This window comes from Athene cunicularia (assembly GCF_003259725.1).
Source record: "Athene cunicularia isolate RWA chromosome 1 unlocalized genomic scaffold, athCun1 chr1_part1, whole genome shotgun sequence".
In the NCBI taxonomy this organism is placed as follows: Eukaryota; Metazoa; Chordata; class Aves; order Strigiformes; family Strigidae; genus Athene; species Athene cunicularia.
In genome coordinates this window covers 6,110,495-6,132,023 of record NW_020799091.1, presented here as the reverse complement: position 1 = coordinate 6,132,023, position 21,529 = coordinate 6,110,495, and the positions used below count along the sequence as shown (strand labels likewise).

General features: G+C 37.9%; 1 protein-coding gene across 18 annotated transcripts in view; it reads right to left on the bottom strand.

The window, feature by feature from the left end:
- Positions 1 to 21,529, bottom strand: part of DLG2 (discs large MAGUK scaffold protein 2) — a 1,035,190-nt gene that overhangs the window by 522,882 nt on the left and 490,779 nt on the right. The gene's annotated exons all lie outside the window — the stretch shown is intronic.

The window sequence follows — 21,529 nt, the reverse complement described above, 5'->3', positions numbered from 1 at the left end:
ATAAGCAGAAACATACCCTTTTGGCTCTAGACATATGACGAACCAGATGTTCCTCCCAGCCAGAGGCAGTATCAAAGCTGTAACCTTACGGGGTTTATAGCTACCTACCGTATCTCTTAGTACTTTGTATTATAGGACAAATCCTGCCCCTTGCCCTCCCACCTACAACTGTGGAGATACCAACATATGGGAGAACCACTGCTGTCCTGCGTGCAGGATCTCATTGCCGATGCATACATGCAAGAATAATTTCTGCTCTGCTGTTTCGTGGTAAAGAGCAAATCAAAATTAATAGATGCACAGCAAAGGCAATACAGTCATAGCAATCTACTATAGGGCTCTTGGGGCCAAGCAAATACCTTTTCTGCCCCAGGATTTTCAGAGAATGGCTGAAACTATTTTCTCCAGGGTGCATGAATTTGAAAGGGAAAATATTCCACTCCCACTTAAAACTTACACAGAACATCCAAGATGCAGGAGCTGGTTGGCATTGCCCAAGCTTTGAGCCCGAAGGCATATACTGCTCAATTCTGTTAAGATTATAACGAGTTCAAAGAATTCCTTCAACACATTTTAAAATGGTAAATTGGTTAACTAAACTGAAATTCTTAGATAGTGGCTTTTTTGTCAAGGAAACACCAGGGCATATGTTTGAGTTTTGCTTGACATCTAAAGCCTTCTGAAAAAAATATTTGGCAACTGGTAATATTTCTGGAAAGATAATAGTTTCTAATTACTTCCAGTTCAGACATTTAGTTAATCCTGTCAGTAAGAAAGTTGTAAGACCACAAGGCAGAGTAAAATCATGTCTCCTCTAGAGTATGACTGATACAGAAGAGTTATCTGTCCATAACACCACTCTAACTCTCTGAACTCTGGGCTGATAGTAAGATGGATTCTTCAAGGTGCAAAACCTTTATTATGCCACATAGCAGACTCACACCACTCTCCACATTTGTGGCATGACAGAGTGACCTATAATGGAGGGAAGGGAGGAAAAGGAAGAAAGATGGCCTGAAAAGGAAGAAATCAGAGATCTTGTTTCTAGCTAGGATATCCCTGTAAGGAAACATGGATAGAAAAAAAAATTAAAAAAAAAAAAAAGTGCAGAAAAAGAGAAGCAACATCATTGCACAGCTTAACCAACACTTATAAACATTAAAGTTATAAGAACAGGAAAAAATAATCTTGTGTATTATATGCATAAACAGTAGAACACCTCTCCCACTTTGCTCCCATGCTTTTATGAAGAGAATAAGTATAATTTGAAATCATTGCACTACAACCAAAAAAGGGTACATTCTCTCAAGCAACTATTTATATAGTCTTATGTATATTTAGCTGCTGAGAAAACCGAAGGAAACACTCATTAAACAATAAAACCTCCTTTTTATGACTTCTATCATCAACATTAGCAGCTTTACTAAACTATTTATTCAGGAAAAATAGGGAGCAATAAAAAGCCACAATTCATCCCACTTAAAGGAAAAAAAAATGCATTGTTCATTTAAGAAATAATGACAAAGCAATAGGGAGGTAATTTTCTCCACCCACTGAAAATGTTAGATCAGGAAGGAGAAATCTCCCCAAATACCTAATTCTGATTCTAATCAGAAATGCATTTTAACTATTTGCATACATTTGCAGAGCTATCCAAACCCTACAATACAGCGATGGCCAGAGTACAAGCCATTTTCTTAGAGCTCCATCATGCAGCAGTCTGCCATACATTGTCAATAGCAGGTTTATTAGGTCTGTACTGGTACCCAGGGATTTTATGATTATTAATATTTTACTGTAACCATAACGAAGCCTGCATTTTACAGAAGTGCTACAAGCCGAGCTGCTTTAGAAGAAGAATTGGAGCTCCCAGCTGCTGTCTGTTCACAGGAGTAATATGTACTTTAGCTTGCTCACTGAAGTGCTACATTACAAGGGCAGAGAGATGCATGCAATTGAGCAGCAATATTATCGCAGACAGGAGATAATCAGTTAAGAGCAAATTTTACAAGGGGCTTCTTGCTGCAAATGAGTGGGAGGTTTTCAGTAAACCAAACCACATCTATACTATACATTAAATTGCATTCTTGTGCCTCGATGAGAAGAATTGGTCTTACCACAGGTGGACACGTGGGTATAAGCATAAAGCAACTGTGGTGTTGACTTCTATTATTTTTATGACATGGCTCCCCAGCATTGCAAGCAATGGCAATTGATGCTCAATACCGAAACAGATGGTCGTTTCAAACACCTTGCCAACTGTTTGTATGCACTGAGTATCACCAGTATTTCTGACGGTCAGCTGCCTCTTTCAATTTTAACATTGCTATTTTACTTAAGCAGCACATGGGAAGAAATGCAGCTTAGCTTTAGGTGGGGCATTAATCTTCTCTTGTTAAGGGATAACTTCTCACAGTGCACACGTGGGGTGTCAACCTCCCCCTCACACACCTGTGGTGAAGATAGATGTTAGCCATAGATCCTGTTTCTCTCCTACCTCTATCTGAATATATATACGCAGCAGTCATAAAATGTGATGACAGGGCCATTTAAAATACAAATACAGTTCAGTCATAAATAATGCCTTTCTTGTAAGAATAGGAAGACAGATGAAAAGATTAGTCATTTAGGGTTTGCAGAACTCTGTTTCCAGTGAAATGAACAGGAGATGGAACAAGTTAAAAATGAAATACCAAAGATTTAAAACAATCACTTCAGTTCGAGGTTTGTATGTTAACACTTGGCACAACTGTGGATACAGGAACAGAGCTGACTATGTGAAACTAAGGTAGGTAGCTTTTTCTTTTATAGTACTAGGCAACAACATATATTGATTTGGCTTGACTGTACAAGCAATCATTTTCCATCCCCAACACAACTAATTATCTTACACAGTTACATGATGCCAAGACATATTATTTAATGACCAGTATACTAGGAAAGGCAGGAACCTTAATGTCTGCTACTCCATCCAGAAGATATAAATTTTAGGCATTCAGACCTTGCAGTCGTTAAAGTAGATGGAAATCCCAAGGTTTTGTAGGGACCTGATTTTTCATTCTTTGCTATAAACAGAGGCAAATGGACAAATGTTCCTCCTCCTATTGCAACAGGCAGTATTCTTAAAGTAAACCCGTGGGCACTCTTACACAAGGGGTAGTTACCCAAGTCGGCACCACCAAACCCATTCTGACTTCTGTTTGGGCCAGGGCAGAATCCACTCTGTTGCCGTTACAATACAGGTGAAAGATTATCACAGAATAGAACCATAGAATTATTTTGGTTGGAAAAGACCCTTAAGATCATCAGGTCCAACCATTAACCTCACACTGCCATGTCCACCACTAAACCATGTCCCTAAGCACCACATCTACACGTCTTTTAAACACCTCCAGGGATGGTGACTCAACCACTTCCTTGAGCAACCTGTTCCAGTGATTGACAACAATTTCAGTGAGGAAATTTTTCCTAATATGCCCTGGGGCAACTTGAGGCCGTTTCCTCTCGTCCTACTGCTTGTTATTGGGGGAAGAGACCAACACCTACCTCACTACAACCTCCTTTCAGGTAGTTGTAGAGAGCTCCTTTTCTCCATGCTAATCAACCCCGGTTCCCTCAGCTCCTCACAGGACTTGTGCTCTAGGTCCTTCACCAGCCTCATTTCCCTTTTTTGGACACGCTCCAGCACCTCTATGTCTTTCATGTAGTGAGGGACCCAAAACTGAACACAGTATTTAAGGAGCGGTCTCACCAGTGCCAAGTATGTGTTTCTACTTCTGACATTTTATACCAGTTATGATGTTTCACAACAGATTTTTTCTTTTCATAATACAATTTTAAAAGTTTTACCACTTAGATCTGAATGTTAAAGATGAGGAAATCTGGATTGCTCAAAAGCTAAATGTTTCCTTGGAGCCTCTAAATCAATGGCTGGAATAGACCGTAGTGATTCTGAGAAGAGTCACATATCCTGACAAAGAAATGTTGCAGAGAAGGGGAAAAAAAAAAAAAAAAAAAAAAAAAAAAAAGATGAAGGAAGATGAGATACAAATGGAAAAAAATAAGTGAAAATGAAATGCTGTATATTACGGATGGCAGAGGTTCATGCTCTTCTCTTCCAATTTAAATTTTTCTGCTCCCTTAATATTTCTTGTGCCAAGTCTTTTCTCTTTAGAAACTATGGTTTCAGAAACCCAGCAGTGACATTACAAGTTTGCCCCAGGTCTAATTTCCCCTTAAAACATAAGACACTGCATGCAGACATCTCCCCTGTCACCATTTCCAGCGTATGGCAGAACTGTCTTCTAGCAGAGGGCATGAAGAATTACGTACAAAGTGTCACAGGACTCCAGAGCAGTCAAGAAATAAAATGCAAGCATTTCCTCCTGTGGATCTCCTTTAAGTGTGAGGCTCCAGAAATTGTGTACCTGCCCTCTACTATGCAATTATCGCCTCTGTTTTTCTGCTCTTCTATTATTTGATGTGGTAGATGGCACTCAACCTGCTACGTGTGGCGCAAAACATCAAGAGAAGAGAGGATGAGGTGGTGTGCTACATAACTGAATGAAATAGAGCTTTAACTGTGGGAAGAAATGGAAATTAAATAAGTCCTATGCTAAACACTGAAATTCAGCACATCCCTGAACACAAAGAGGTATTCTAGCACTTTAGAATATAATGGCATAAGAGACAATGTTTTAAATTTAGGCAGTTCTTTTTTCTCTATCTGTTAAGCCTTGGAATAGAGACGAACCTAATTACTGTACTTAATTTTGATTTTAGAAATTGATTTTCCACTCCAGTTTCTGCTGGTGCATAGGAAACTAGTGAGTCACACAAGTAATATAACAATGATTAGCAGTCTTAAAAATAAATAAAAACTTGATAAATGCCACTTAATTCTTGTCTTTGTCCCTAGTTCAGCACAAATTGTTTTCTGCTTCCCCTTTCTGTTAGATATTTTTAAGTTTCTTTCTGCTATGTTAAGAAATCACAATGAAAATGGTGCATAAAATCCTCAGATGTGCCATTATGCTGCTCAGATTCTTGTATCAAATCAAAGCACAGTGTCTGTAGTACAGTTATGTATTTGCATGGCAAGTACTCCCACGGGAAATAATATAACTACAAAATTTATCCTTGGGGAGGGGAAAAAGAAAGAAGGAATCGCGTGTTGCAAACAGTGCTTATGTGTGTCACCCGTGCATTTTGCAAGGGACTTGCCAAATACAATCCTAACCAAAACTGAATCCAGTGTGGAACCACTTCTATTACAGCATTGTGTATATGCCTCCCATCCTGTAGCATTTAAGTACTTTTGTTTTATTTGTACTTACAAATAACTCTGTGTGATGGTGCAATATTATCTCTGTTTCCGAAAGGGATGAGGTAAGGCAGAAAGAAATGACTTGGCAAGAGCCATACAGGAAATCGGAGAATCTACACCCTGCCTGGGAGCCCAGATCTCCTCTCTCCCAGCACATGGCCACAGAGTTTGCCATGGCCAAAGCCAAGCAGAGGTGGCGTGAACTCTCCATAACTCAGACCTGTGCCAGTCACAGCTTTCTGTCTGTCCAGAGCAGGCAAGGAGCAGGAGGGCTGGCAACATCCATTTACCTACCCACAAAGACCACTAAGATCTATCTTTTCCGTATGATTTTTTTTTTTTTTTTAGCAACATCAAGTGACGCAGCATTTAATGAGCTGCTTATCTCACTTCTAATCACAAAAGAACTCCCCAAAACAATTGCAGGCACAAGCATGGGAATATATATCATTCTATCATAAACATTATTTTATTCTTGGCTGATTACAAGCTGCCTTCTCTTTCAAAGCCCTCCTTAAATCTCACTTTCACTTTATTAGCCCCAAGAGCAAAATTAAAAAGTCAGCTTAAGCAGAATCACCAGGAATTATAGCCCCTGTATCAGTAAAACACATGGCCTCCTTTGACCCAGTGTCATTTAACAGTGTGAGGTGAATGTGCCTAGCCCTTGTCCTTATACCAAGCTCTCCAGAAAATCCTCATGCACACGAAGCAGGTTTCATTGAACTATGAAACATTAAATAAGTACAAGGGATAAGATTAACCAGGATAGCTGCAAACTACATGCCGCCACCACCTCCTTGCAGGCAAGGCACATGTATACGTGTATGGACTGAGTCCACGCCACACAGCTGTCTGTCAGCTCAGAGGATGCCTTTGGTCACTCTCCCAGGCCTCTGTCAGAGCAGCAGTTCCTCACTCCCACCTCCGAGTCTCTCTAGAGCCATATTCTGCTGTTGGCTGAGCCATCCCCTACCTGCATAGCCCCTGTCACCCCCCTCCTCCAGAGCTCCTACCCACCTTTTTAACGCTTGTTAGAGAACATAACCCACATGTGGAGGACAAACAGATACAATGGATAATGACTTCTGCTGCTTTTCATTGCAGTTCTTGCTCTTTACCTCTGTCCTCAGCTTTCCTAGGCTTCACAGCTCATGGGGAGAGGGCCTTACAGTTCAATACCTGTTCAGAAGTTAAGTCATGTCAGAGGTAAACCACTAAGAACAACATTGCTGAACACATTAGGTGCTGGACACAGGTTAAAAAACCCAATGTATTCTTGCTAAAATGCAAAAAAGAAATATAGAGGAAGAGGTACTACATAATCCCTCCAAATATAAGAAGATCTGCTACCAGGTATCAATGGTAAACATCATGTCTTCATCCAGGACTGGATGCAATTCTTGTTTCCTATGGGCAGAGACAAGGAAGAGGTCTCCATGCTTCTGGAACTCACCACGTTTCTGTTGCTCTAACAAAGCAGAGAGAGGACAGCCCAAACCACAGCAGACAGGCATCAGCTTTTCTGCCTTAATTCTGCTACAGTTCTTCTGCATGAGGTTAATTATTCTTTGCAAGCCAGCTGCTCACTCTTAAAATGAAAAGAATAATGCTCTACCGCACTGGGACAGTCTAAAGATAAAAGTATTAACAAATGTGAAGTAATGTGATAGAGAGCATTATAGAAAAAGAGAACATTTACCCACACAGTGATTGGCACAGAACTGAAGAGAATTCTGCTGAAAGGTCTGTGTGAGTCCGTAACAAAACTGATTACACAAATGCTTCACTGTAATGTGACACATGAAAAGGTCCATTTTAGCAATAACAGTAATAAAGAGTGGTGTTATACCCATTTTGACTGGCAAGAGAAAAGTACTGTAAAGGAATATGAGGTCAAGGACAAGAAGTTATTCTTCTTACACCTATGAGAAGAACTTCAGAAGCAGAAAAATATGTAGCAAATATTAAAATATAAAACGTAGGTATACCTGTCTAAAACATATTTCATTTAACTAATTCATTATTTATAGGCTAAACCATATTTCATTTAACTAATTCGTTATTTATAGGCTAAAAACGGATGAGAGAAAGTTTGTTATACCATGTTTGCTAAATCAGTACTGCTCAAGTGCACCCCCAGTCCATGTTACTCCCATTCCTTAGGACAAGTATGAGAAACACAGTTGTAGAGGGAAATTTTTCATTGCAGAGGATTTTGGCACTTTGAAAACCAGAGATAGAATTGAAGCAGCATATGGCTAGTGGGATATACTTTGATAACAGACAGACTAGATATGATCAAAGAAAATCAAGAAAAATTGTTATAGCTTTTTAGGACAACAATAAAAAATAGCATCTTTTCAAGCACTTTGAAGTTTTTAAATTTAATCTGAGTGTTTCAAGAAAACAGAAACTTTTTGAGCTCTCCAACCACTAGAAAATTGAGAAAGTGTTCCTTGAAATTGTCAAAATATTTATCTTTCTTTTTCATCAAAAATCAGAACATTTCAGCCTTCTCCAGGGCTGTCAATACTGCTGTCTAAATTACATTTACATTTAACTTTCCCTTGGGATCCCAGTCAACAGATATTTTAAAAATTTCTGTTCTGTACATCGCAGTGGAAATACTTTCTTTTGATTCCTACATCTAGCAGCCTAAAAAATTCTCCCACACTTTTCTGCAAATTGATTTTTGCCAAGCCAGGCACATCGGTTGTCTTGTCACATGTCACCCAGACGCTGTGAAGATGCTAGAATGAACTTATGTGAACTTTCAGAAAAGCATCATAAGGAGAGAAAGTACCACAAAAGCAAGCAATTAACTGCTTCTCATTTTCCATGTATACTTGTAAGCACCATATTTCATGCCTAGACCTCCCAGAAGCAGAATGGAAGTTGAACGAAAGACTGTTTCCCCACCACTCCCCACAGCTAAACACATAAAAGATTTAATATACCCAGAATTTCACAACTCATCTTTGCCCTCCACACAGTGCCGCACCAGAACAAGCATCTCCAAGGACTGTAGTTATTTGTTATATGGCTCTAGGGGAGCCAGCTAGATAGTGAACTGAACCAAAAGCTCTAAAATGCTTCCTGCTTCCAGCCAAGAGAATTAAATAATGAGCAACGTGCCAAAATCACATTCCCAGCATTGGAGGGGAATTCTGATTGATCTTAAGAGAAACAATCTGTTCTCTCCACTTCCCTCCTCTTTGCCATTCAAAGTCTTGAAAGGTTTCAAGTGAAGCTAAACGTGATAAAAGGGCCCAGGCTTCCAAGTAGTGCCTTATCCTAGCAGGCTCAGGCTCCCAGATACTACTGGTTGTTACAACCTACTAGTCTTGTAATTAATGATAGTAGTTGGTCTGGGTTATGGTGAGCCTCAGCCCTGATCCAGATCAGATCTTTATTACAGCAAGCCTTGGATACATATACAACGGATAATGAGGGGACTTCTTCCAGTAACCCGCCTAACACTCCCACAGTCCTTGCTTTCATCAGGAAAGTACATCCCACTGCCAAAACTGTTTTGTTCAAATGCTCTCTAACATGTCTGTTCCTTGCTTTCAGGCCTCCCCTTTCAAGTACATAATAAGCATTCATGCTTTTGGAGTTCCTTAAAAATAACGGATTAAGTAATACTCCCTTACCTGAGAAGACTCTGCCTACAGTAATGTCGTAGGAAGACAACAAAGAGATGGTAGATTGCAAATGCATTCCACAAATATATCGGTAATTTGTTGTGATTTAAAGATGAGATAAGCAGGCAGCATCATTTTCCAGTCTCAGATGGTCTCAGTCTGAAGAGGACTAAAGCACTATACCTTTTGATTATCTCATCTATTATGAACAATAAATCACCATTAAAGCCCGGGACAGAACATGACAACACGAATGCAGTACATGAATGCACTACCTCAGTACACTTCAAGGCAACAACTCAGCAGCAAAACGTGGCTATTCCTACCTACGGGATTTCCATCAGAACAAGGGTATGAAAGAACACGCTAATCCTCTGGCTCGGACTGCATGCTCACTGCACATCCCAAGCAATATATGATGGATAAATGTTACATGTTAAATCTTGCATTTCTTTGCCCATGCAAAGAGATACAGAATACCAGACAGTACTTTAAAAGTCACCATTTCTGCTGTTTCTAGGGCAGGGCACATAGCCGAGGTTTCAGCCTCCACAGCTGTACGTTTAGGAATGTGCAATGTGCCTTGCTGAGGAAAACCTGCGTTTTCAGTTACACAAGCTCTGAACATGGAGTGGCAGCAAGGCAAACTACATTACAAATGCCAATTCAAGAGACTGAAAAAGAAAGCAATTTCAAGCATGGCTTGAAATATAGGTAAACAAAGGCACTTAAGTTGAAAGTGGTCCAAAATTACAAGAATTACAAAGTGAATTACAAACGACCTGCAAAGTCCTGACCCTCAGAAAGTGAGATAATTTTCCACCATGCTTTGCTATGCATAGTGTGAAGGAGGCTGTTAAAGCTGATATAGTATAATCTGAGTTACATTTAAACATCTGGTCCGTTTGCTTTATGTGCGCTGATAAATTCTAATCGAAGCAACTAATAGAGTCTTAAAATGTTATTGAATATAATTTTTAATAACTGTTTTACATATGTGTCCTTCTTGGGCAGGTTTTAAAATCAGGATTATAAGTAAAATATGACTCTAAACCACTATCATAATATATAATATTATTGTTTTAAATTCAGTATGTTCCTAATGTGACTTTTCCTACTGTAAAAGTTGCAGTTGATTGATATTAGGCACCACAATTTTACCAGTAATAATATCAAGAAACAGACAGTTATACATAGAATGGGTATAATTATACCTAGGATGGTCTGTAGGATGTTTCACTTCAAACAAACCAACCAACCACTTTATAATTCCTAAGAGTTACATTTTCTTCTTCCCCTGATTTAAAGGGGAGTTTTACCTAATAAATGGCATTTTCTCTCTCTCATTTGACTCTAGCAGATCCTCTGTTCTTCTGCTTAAGTGTATTTCAGAATTTTAGTGACTGTACAAGGATTTATAAACGAATGCATATGCACTTGGAACAAACAGAGTCTGATTATTTCCACATTCCAGATAGTATTGTATAGAATGATAAAAAACTGAAGGTCGCCTAAATGATTTAGGCATTTAAAACATATCTCGCTATTGTCATCACCAGCCAAATAATCTACAAATACTTCTTCAGTTGGGAAGAAAGGTCTAACTGTAGGGTGCAAAAGTCGAACACATTTGATTCATCCAACCACACTTCTTTGAAAAGCAGAAAGTCGAAAATACTACAGAAAGCTACAAAAAAGTAATATCTTCCACTTAATTAGGCTTGTCAATACATGTGAAAGTACTTTAGAAGTGTACCACAGGTCAATGAAAATAAAAATCGACAACCATAAAAGCCCTGAATTCATTTATAAATAAATACTGATTCTGGAACTTAACCCTGATGTAATTTATCCTTCATGAAGGGAAGAAGCTATGCAAGAACTAGCAATTTATCTTTTGCTGAGCTGTGACCATAGCCCATGGTATGAAATAATCTAAATGCACCATTTTTCCTATAAGCATGCACATTTTTTTTTTGTGATTAAATAATTACCTACATCTGTGTTATGATATACCGTAGTATTATTTTCAAAAATCCAAATTTTAATCCACACATATGATAGAACATTTCTGGAGAAGCAACACGCATTCTAGATCACATTTTTAATATGAACTGAAGCATTTTACTGACCAGATTTGAAAAGCAAAAATTCAGTAATGTGCATAACTCTAATTAGACTGCAACTGAGCAGAACTGTTCAGCTGGCTTACTTAACAGCTGGTCTAAGTCTCTTAGGGAGGAGCATATTTTTACAAAACATTGTACGAGGCCACACACTGAGAGCTACAGGAGTTTATTATAGAGGCAGACAGGTTGATTAATAAATATCAATTTTGCTTTGGGAATCAGAAATGTAAGTGGCTTGCCTGTCCAAGATGCCTAGGCAATTTATAGATTTATGCTTATTTACGTGTGTGTGATTTAGCGACTAAAAATGTCATATTAAATAAATAGCCTCATTCATAACTAGTCCAGATCTTCTATCAGCTTCTCAAATGCTTATATTTGGCAACATTCAGGAGTGAATATATGCATCCTCAGACAAAAAGATTTGAAGAAAATGAGGATAAAATAGCTGAGCCAACATGTAACAGCAATCTGTCTCCGAGACACATTTACAGACAGTCTGGCAAGATAACTAGGGCAATAGGAGTGGAAAGAGAGAAGGCCAAAGACTGGGGTGTGTCAGATATCCAGTTGTTAGTCACTCTATTTTCTAAGTTACTGCACAAGATAGATGTCATGACCTTTCACAACGCATTGTTGAATAAAGTGTTAGCAATACAAGGTGTCAGTCTGGATAATAACTGGAATAATTTTTTTAAAAACTCAAAAACATTTGAAGTTTTCCAAGAGGCACTCCTTTAGGGAGGCTGCTGGTTCTGTACTCTGGACACAACGGAACTGCTTTGTAGTCTTAAAGTATGATGCATAAGCTGGATTTTTTTAATTATTAATTAATTTATTTTTTAAAGGAAAAATATATCTGGCAGTCACTCAGAAAATGCTTAATACTGAAAACCAAAACATTTTCTGTATACCCTCACTGTGCAAATGCTTTGACTCTAGACACAGTCTCAAGCTACTGTGACTTTATTTCCTTCTCCATCTCACTGTTATTTTCTTAACCTTTCAATTAATATTATAGATTGCTACTATTTTCTCCTATATTTCACGCCAGAACATTATTCTGCTAGCCGGTCCTAGCTGACAGCTGCTGGCACTGCTATAATATGAACAATTTTCCCCAGTCATTGAACTCTATTAATTCAGAGCATCTCTAGGAGGGCATCCATGTTCATTTGCTGTGTTTCTCTTTTCTTTGCTCCTCTGTCATTAGGGTCACAGGTAGCATATTAGCCGTATGAAACACAGTATGTAGCTTTCTATAGAGGTAGGCTGAGGTGTATTAATTCTCTTGTCAAACCCGTCCATGCAAAACAAACTTGCAATGAATGTACACACTGTGCTCTCTTGTCTTTGATTACCTATCTGATATTGTCAGTGTCCCCCCTCACTTTCTCTTTCTTTCTTACTAATTTATTTTTCATTTATAACGTCTTTCTGCTTGGTACAAATGGAACATAGGGTTATTCCTTTCAACCTGCTCTCATTATTCCCCAGCTCACTCAAACATAGATGTCACAACAGCTGGAAGATGGTTATCTGGCATTTCTTTCCCCAAAACTTCTTTTCTTGTACTTCTACCCTATAAGACTTAACCAAAAATTATTTTTGTGAAGTAGAAATTAGGCAACATTCGGAAATGTAACAAAACATATACCAAGTTGTTTACAAAAAAAACCCACATACATAATTCATAAAAAAATCTGTCACTCTTCAAGCATTTTTTAAGCATCTCATTGTATGTCAGAGTTTTCAGTTTATGAGAGAACCTTTTATGTGTATGATGCAGGAACTAGAGGAGTCTTCCTTCGATGTTTCTTCACCATGACATAAAGCATTAATCCAAGAAGAACAGGTGAGGAGCCATTCCTTTGCTTTGATAATATACTTTTATTATTGACTGCATTGAGTATATTTTCGTACTTCTCTCAAAAGGCAATGCCATGAATAAAGCAGAATATGTGAAAATATAAAAACTCCGACACAACTGACTCGTATTTACCTGGGCTAAAACAAAATGCTGACAGAATAAACCCCCCCAAAATCAAAAGAAACACTACCGCAAAACAGCCAGAAATAAGTTAAAAACTTAAATAAGTTTATACCTGCTAAATAAACACTAACATTGTGAAATGTTTTGATTATAGAGATTCCCCCAGTAATATGCCTGGTCAACTATTGGATCATACACACACACTCACAGAGACATAGATACAGCACTGCATCAAAAAAAGAAACTAGTTTTACCAAGTTTGGCTGTTTGGCACCAATTGCAAACAGAGCAATGTAAGTTTAGTATGTTATGCTGGCCTTGCTATAGGCACATTTCCTGATCTCTTCCTTCCATAAAAATTCATAATTATTTGGGAAGGTCAGTACCTCCTGCTCTGCAGTGCTGTTCAAGCACTATGGTAGAACTGCCACTCACAGATGATACTGGGAAAATTGCCATGAGCAGAGAGCTGCTACTTGTTTTCTGTTGTTTTCTGTTAACGTTTTTGAAAGGAGAAGCCAGAATAGCTCTTATTTGGCTCAAATTCGTCTGGGTATCCTTACAGTTATTCAAATGATCTCAGCATTACATAGTAGAGATGGAGATTTTAAGCTGTAGCTGCAAAATAATTTTCAGAAATTTTTGCAGAGGCATTAGCTATCATAAACTGTGCGATTTACCCCTAGACCAAGATTCTTTTAGGTGCTGTGGCTCCCTGAATAGTCCAACCCTGTTTTGCTTCAAAGCAGTCAGCTCCTTCCATGTCCTACGCCATGCAGTACATCCTTCCTAATTGCCAGTTTGGGACCTGATTGATGTAGGTTGCATCATCCCTAAAAATCCATCAGCACCTACGAGCTCCACTCCAAGCTCCGTCTCCTGTCAGTGCAGAGCTCCTGGGATTTCTGAGAGTGCTTCATCACTTCTCCCATAATTTCAGACTAACCATCACACAAAACCAGCAACACAACATGCCTACTTTTTTTTTGCCACTGACTATCATGGGACCTGTGATGTCAAGCTTGGACTGAGAAACATAAGTTTTAGATGTCTAAAAACCAGGTAAATCATGCCTTGACATAGCATTTGTAAACATCCTGCACTACTGAACAGAAAATGTTCAGTTGTGTTTTTTCATGAGTTGACAGACAGGAATATGTAATTATATTCCTTCTGTATAATTAGTTATGTAGTTAAGCAACAGTCAGAAGAACATTTGATTTAATAAGATTGGTGTCATTCAAAGACATCTTAGTCTTGGTATAGCTTTTTGCCTCTTACTTCTACTGGCTTTCTCAAAGGTTGAATTGAAAATTTTTGGGTTTATGTTTTACAGACACAGATTCTCAGTTAAGTCAAGAGAGGCATTGGATCATCCCAGTGTACTTTAAATATATGTAAAGATCTGTTTAATAGTCAAACCATGCATTCATGCTATGGGGCCATGCACCACCACACACACGTCTTCTTCCAACTTTATTTGTAATTCTGCTAGACTTTACAGTAACTATTTAAGAAAAAGAGCTTTTCTTATACAGGACCATCACCATAACCCTTCCTTATTGCTAAAGCATGTCATGCCTACAGTTTGTTTCAGATAGTATATTTGATTTCTTAGCCAGAGTCTCTGGCTGCAAGTGTAATCACAAATTTGAAGATGCTACTTGACAATACCCAGGGATAGACCCATTTAAAGTTAGTCCTTGGTCACAATATTTAGGAATTAAAGTTCTACAAAAAGTTGGTAGTTTAAAAATTCACCCTCCTTCCTGTCCATAAAGTTCCAGGAGATTTAAAAGGATTGCACCTTATCATGCATTTTCCACCTGGGACAGATAACCCTTGTAAAGATTAATGTGCTGCCAGACTACTCTACCATCCCCAAATGTATCACTTTAAAATTTCATAACACAGTTTTTTTCCCCGCTGAGCTGAATAATGCCCATAGAGTTTTCTCTTCTATGATACAAGGAAGGAATTGTAAAACATGCCAATACCAAACATATTTCCAATATTAACATTCATTTCGCACATGCACTATGAATACGTAGAGTTTGTGCAGCGTCAGGACTTCAGACTACATTTTTCTGCCATGTTAGACTTCATGATGTTATATATTGCCTTAAAGGATATATTAAAGATATCTTAGTGAAGGTTATTAGTTTTGATTTATGTTATTTTAATGCCTGATATTTTTCAGTAGAAGTATCTACAGAAGGCGATGAAATAGTTAAGTTGGATGCCACTGCACTTTATTAACTCACACCCTGATTTTAGTATTAAAATGCAAACTTGATCTGAAAGATGCAAAGTGCAGCAATCTATTATGCATTAATTCTAGAAGTTATGTATTAATTCCAGAAATCAGAGAAAGATTTGACAGGGGGAAAAAAAAAAAAAAAAAAGTGTCAGTCTGATCCCAATTCTGCAAACTGAATTGAAAGCAAGCATCCAAACTCAAATATTTTTCTCAGATAAAGTAATTTCAATAAAAGACTTTCTGAGTCTTTAATTTATATCTAAAAAACCCCCGTAGCTAGACAGGATATAGCAAATGGAGAAAATTTACTGAACTAATCTCTTAGGTCAGCCTAGATAAAAACTAAAATTATTTCCTCATTTGCCTCCTTGCTTTAGAGATCAAAATCATGTTTCTTGCTTGCTGATACAATTATTTGCTTGTATGCTTGCCAGGCAGCATGGTACATACCCATCTTCAGTACATGCTACATGCTAGCAATTGCTCTGCTTGTGCTAGGCAGTTGGAAAGCAATCTGTTAAAGTCCACAGCATGACACAAACCCATTCTCCTCTCCTCCTAACACTCTTCTCATTGAGAGCTGTCTTAAAGAGCAATCTCTCTCCATCAGCAGATCTCCTTACTAGGGCCTGGCCAATAGATCTTACAGTCTACACACAAGTTTTTAAATGATGCTTTCTTGGCTTAGAAGGTTTCTTTATGAGTTCACAGAATAGCACACAGATGAAAAACTACTTGGTTCTACTTCAGCTAGCTATGACTTCTGTTATAATTTGGGTGACCATCACCCAGCTATTTCTCTAGGCAAGCTGAAGAGCTGGGCAATTCATCAGTCTGCTAAAATAACCCTCATTTAAATCCTCATGCACAATGGAAAGTGTTTAATTTTACAGTCCATCACATATCTCCCTTGCTGGTTTGATTTTTTTTTCTTTTTGAGATCTACATTTAAGTGATAGAATCATAGAATACCACAGAATTCCAAAGTGTCCACTTCAGTGTCCACTCAGTTTAGACTTGGTATCATCAACAAACTTCATCAGGGTACATTTGATCCCATTACCCAGTCATTACTGAAGATACTAAACAGTGTTGGGCACAATATCGATCCCTGGGGGACCCCACTTGTGACAGATTGCCAGTTTGAAAAGGAGCTATTTACCACCCTCTGGGCACAGCCTGTCAGCCAGTTCCCTACCCACCACACAGACCGCTTGTCTAGACCGTAATGCACCAGTTCCTCTAGGAGGAGGCTGTGGGGAACCGTACCAAAAGCCTTGAAGAATTCCAGGCAGACAATGTCCACCACTCGCCCCACATCAACTGGGCAGGTTACTTTGTCATAGAAGGTGATCGGGTTTGTGAAGCATAATTTGCCCCTGTGAATCATTCCCAATCAAGTTCTTCATTTGATTTGTGACAGCCGTTAGGAGGATTTGTTCCATAACATTTCCAGAGATTGAAGTAAAACTGATGGCCCTATAATTTCCTGGATCCTCCTTTAAGCCCTTCTTGTAGATGAGGGTGACATTGGCCTTCTTCCAGTCTTCTGGGATGTCCCCCAATTTCCATGACTTCTCAAAGATTATGAAGAGCAGCCTCACAACAACATCATCCATCTCTCCAGGTGGATAACGTCAGGGCCCATCAACTTGTAGGGGTTAAGCTCCTGTAATAGTTCACATACAAACTCTTCCTTCACTGACAGTGGGTCTGTGTTTGCATCAACCTGGATTTTTGTTCCCAAGATCTGGGGACCAACAGTACTGCTAAATACAGAGGTGAAGAAAGTGTTGAGAACCTCTACCTTTTCAGTGTTGTTGGTGACTAATTCACCTCTCCTGCTTAACAGTGTTAAAGTTTCATTAGAAGAATGCTTGCAGTTTGTCGACGTGATTTCAAAAATATCTGCCTTGCAAATTTTGCAAACGTCTAAACTAGGCACTCTGACTATACGTGATCTCTATTGCTAGGATAGACAAGTTTCCATCAACATCTGGTAGCATGACTCCTTCAGCACTCATCCATCATGCCTGAAGTCCTGCTGTCCTATTAAAGCATCTCTGACTTGTTGCAAACGATTTACTTTGGAACAAAACAATCCTTTTGTTATGCACAAAGACTGAATATTAGTGATGGGACAGAATTGCTAGGGCACTGAAAGGGACTGAGGAAACTGGGCTGAGCTGCTGGCAAAATGAAATTGTTGCGCAATGTTCCCTTCCCTACTCCATGCCTTTGTTTCACCAGTTTGGAAGACAATGGTAATTCTGATCTCTATAGAGCCTTTCAAAAGATGCAAATTAAAACTGCTTTATGGGTTGATATAATAAAAGAGAGGTAAGATTCTATACTATTCATTACATCCAAAAGACATAACGCATAAATGCATAATAATTTGTTTAAATTTCCAAGGACATATACAGAGTTATTTGTAAACCTCCTCCACCTTTTCGTTTTAGCCCTTTTTATTTTAGAATAAAGTAAACCAAGAAGAAAGACCCATTCATTCATCATGTAAATTTCCTTCTGGGCTACTCCCAGTTGATTAATTTTAAATTAGTAACTGAAATTAAGAATGGAATGTAAAGTACAGATGAAGCAAGTATGTGTTTGGCACTTGTGATTCCAGAATGAAGAGTTTAAAATGAAAGACATTTGAGAATGGTGTAGAACAGCAGTACAGCTCTGTAAATAACACAGCAACAGAACAGATTTCTCACCAACACCAGCAGCAAAGTTTAGCAAAGACACATTTCAGTGCAGTTATTTGGGACACTTCTGCACAAGATTTCTGTGTTGGAATTGCAAAACCCATCATAAACATTAAATAAAACAAAAAATAACAAGTTTCTCAAGTTGCAAATACATGTCAATTATAAAAATGACACCGAAAAACTAGGAAGAACTTTCCAGAAAAAAGGACAGCAGAACTTTCATTTTCACTAAACTCCGTTAATTAGCTTTTAATGATCAGAAAGTTCCTCTCAACCAGCCAAAACATATGCAAAGGTTTTAGCATGCTAAAAAAAAGAAAAGAAAAAAAAAAAAAGAAAAAAAGACGACTACTTAGAGTATGTGAAAGAACTATCTTCTAGGCACAGGCTTCCTTTTTATCTTACTACACTTCAATTCCTATACTTTATTCTATACTTTTTTCTCCCAGAGCTACACTTTTATGTCCTAAACTAGATTCAGAATTTTGAGGCTTCTAGGATCATGCTTTAGGCCTACTTTGTAATTTAACATAATTTGTTATAACTGCTGGAATTATTAAAAAGGTTTCAAGGGATAATTTTTAGAATAAAATATAGCTGCAAAGATTTCTTGCTGACAGAGGGCCCAAAGGAGTTCAGATTTGTCTTTATATTCAGCTGCCAAATGATGGTGGTTTATCTATACAATATATTAAATTTTATATCGACTTTCTTTTCTCTGATTACTATCATTTTTATCTATGAAATCCACTAGTATTCAGCACATTTGAGATATAATTTTAGAAGAGCTGTTCAGTATCTTGTCTGTAAATTTGCTAACATGTAGTATATGCAATAAACCCCAAAATGTAACGGAGGAACTTAAGCAGAGAATGAGAGGGGTGGCTTCCTCTATTACCACTGTGAATGGTTGGTTTTCTCTCAGTGTCTGGAACATTACAGCAACATTTATCTTTCTCTCACTCTACTTATTTCTGTTTATTTAACTTTGTTTATTTAATTCTTTCAAAAGAAGCACTTTCTTTCCTCTCATCGTTTCATCTTTGTCTACAAAGAAGGTCAGGACTATATATTGAGGAAAAAGAGACGCTAACTCTTTAAGGAGGATTAAAGTAAGAAAATACAAAATGTTACCCTGAAATGTGTTCTGAATTCACTTGGGTGGGGTGGAATACATTTAGTGTCTGAACAGATAATCTGGTGAGACCTGAGACACAGGAATGGAAGGTAAGTAGAGGAGAAAGCTTTTCATTAGGGCAAGTGAAGATAGAAAGCACTAATGTAATAATCTCGCTCTCCTTTTGTGCAAGGGAGAGAACAAAAGGCAAGAGTTGTGCAAGACTATCACTGACGTGTTAATGGTTTGGTGTTGATACTTTTGGCACCACACCAGAATACCTGGAGGTCATTTCATGAGACAAAGACCTTTTTTTAATGAGAATGTATTTATGAGAAAGCCTGGCGGACAATAAATGAGACTTCCCTGAACAGCATTATGGGAAAAGTGCATCTACCCAAAGAAATGGTCATCAGGGCACTAGAAAAAAAGAGCTAGAATTGCTGAAAGACAGTATAGTTGCAAGAAAATCTGTACCAGAAAGACCAATATGGACTAGATGATCTTCAAGGTCCTTTCCAACCTAGTTTATTCTGTGATTCTGTTATTGAAAACCAGGTGAATAGGCCCTGGCATTGATCCAGGAATTACTCAAAACATCCAAACTGGAGTTGGAGGAACAGAGTACAGAACCTTGGCTCTGCTCTGCAGCCACAGCGGATAGTTTCAAGATTCAAGCAAACTGAAGTTTAACACTTCAGAATTAAAGTCCTAGCATAATCAAAAGTACATTAAAAAAAAATACTACTTAAATTATGTGTAGGGCCAATGCTAGAATGAATTCTGGTCATTATCAAACACAGGAAAAATTACCTAGCGAATATGATAAATCACATTCTTCTTTCAGCAAGATAAAGTTTAGCCTGTGCCTTGATACATAACAAAACCAGAAAGCTTCATTATTCCTAATGCACCAGCACCAATAGTAAATCGCAATAGGCAAATATTTCCTGAATATTATATTAGATTCATATTTTATTTCTAATGACACTGAAGAAAAAGTAGCCAACTCAAGTGAATACTGAATCACTGGTCATTTCACCCTCAAAAGAATTTGAATTTCAACAAGAATTTTTAATTGAACCCCCTGGATTTTAGCTTATGATTTAATCTACCAAGTTGCTAAGGCAACCAACGATTATAGCCGCTGGGCAAAATTCACAGAATTGTTAATCGATCTTAATCTGGATGCACTGCATCAGTAGTTGTTTCACAGGGGAAACAGACAATGCTAAGAAAAAAAATTTGTGTTTAATCCTTAAATTAAAACATTCAGTTATACTAGAATTGCAAATAAGCTTTTCATAATAAACATTTATATTAGGAATACCATTTTTTTAAACCAGTTGTTCCAACAGAGAGAAATCCTTCACTGAGCCTTGTATATCTCTCCGAAGTGTGTGTCTCAGAGACATCTAATCAATGATCTTTTTAATGTGCTTGACTCTTTCTCTGCTCTGAAAGGGAGAGAATGGATTTACCCTAATTGAAGGTTGCAGTCGTTATTCTAATATGATTGGGTTAGAGGATAACCTTTGTATGGTGCTATTTTCAAATCTGTGTACTATGTGCCTGGCCCACTGTATAAAGTATAATGGCCAGTCAAGGTGTGGTCAAGAACTTTTGCAACTGTTCTTTATCCTGTTTTCACCGTGAGCATTAACCGATCACTTAAGTTCTCTATGCCTGTTCCAAGTCCCCATTTCACTAGTGGAAGGATGTAATTAGACCTAGCTACTACAGAGAGATGCTGTGAGATCAGCTAACTCTGAAATTTTGTATTTGTAAAATATTTTTAACATCAAGCGCTATGATTAGCTGATATATAGCACATTCATCTTAAGGGCTACCAGGAGTCAGCCAGAAAATATATTTTCTGTTTTATGGTCCCGTTAAGTGTCCATAAATTTATGCATCCAGATTTAGCTAATTTAGCATTTATGAGAGTGCTTTCACTCTGGTTTAATCTAATTCACTTTTAAAGACAGCAGCTAGTGTCTTATTTCTGATGTATTTCTTGGAAAAACCTTAGCTATAGTACACTAAGGCAGTATTTTGCAAAACAAATTAATGTAGTTATTCAATGTATTTATTTATTATTTCTTGAAATCATATTTCTCATTTGGTGACTGTTTTTCACTTGCTTTTGCTCTTGTAATCTAGAGCAGCTCTTGTTCACTTTGCTTTCCCCAACAAATTTAACCTAGAATACTCAATGTGCAAAAATAAACCAGGGACTAATACCTATGAACAAGTTACCACAAAATAGCATCCTAGGTGAAGGAATCAAAGGACCAGCATAAGTTTCAAATAAATGCTTTTTTTTTTTTTTTTTTTAAA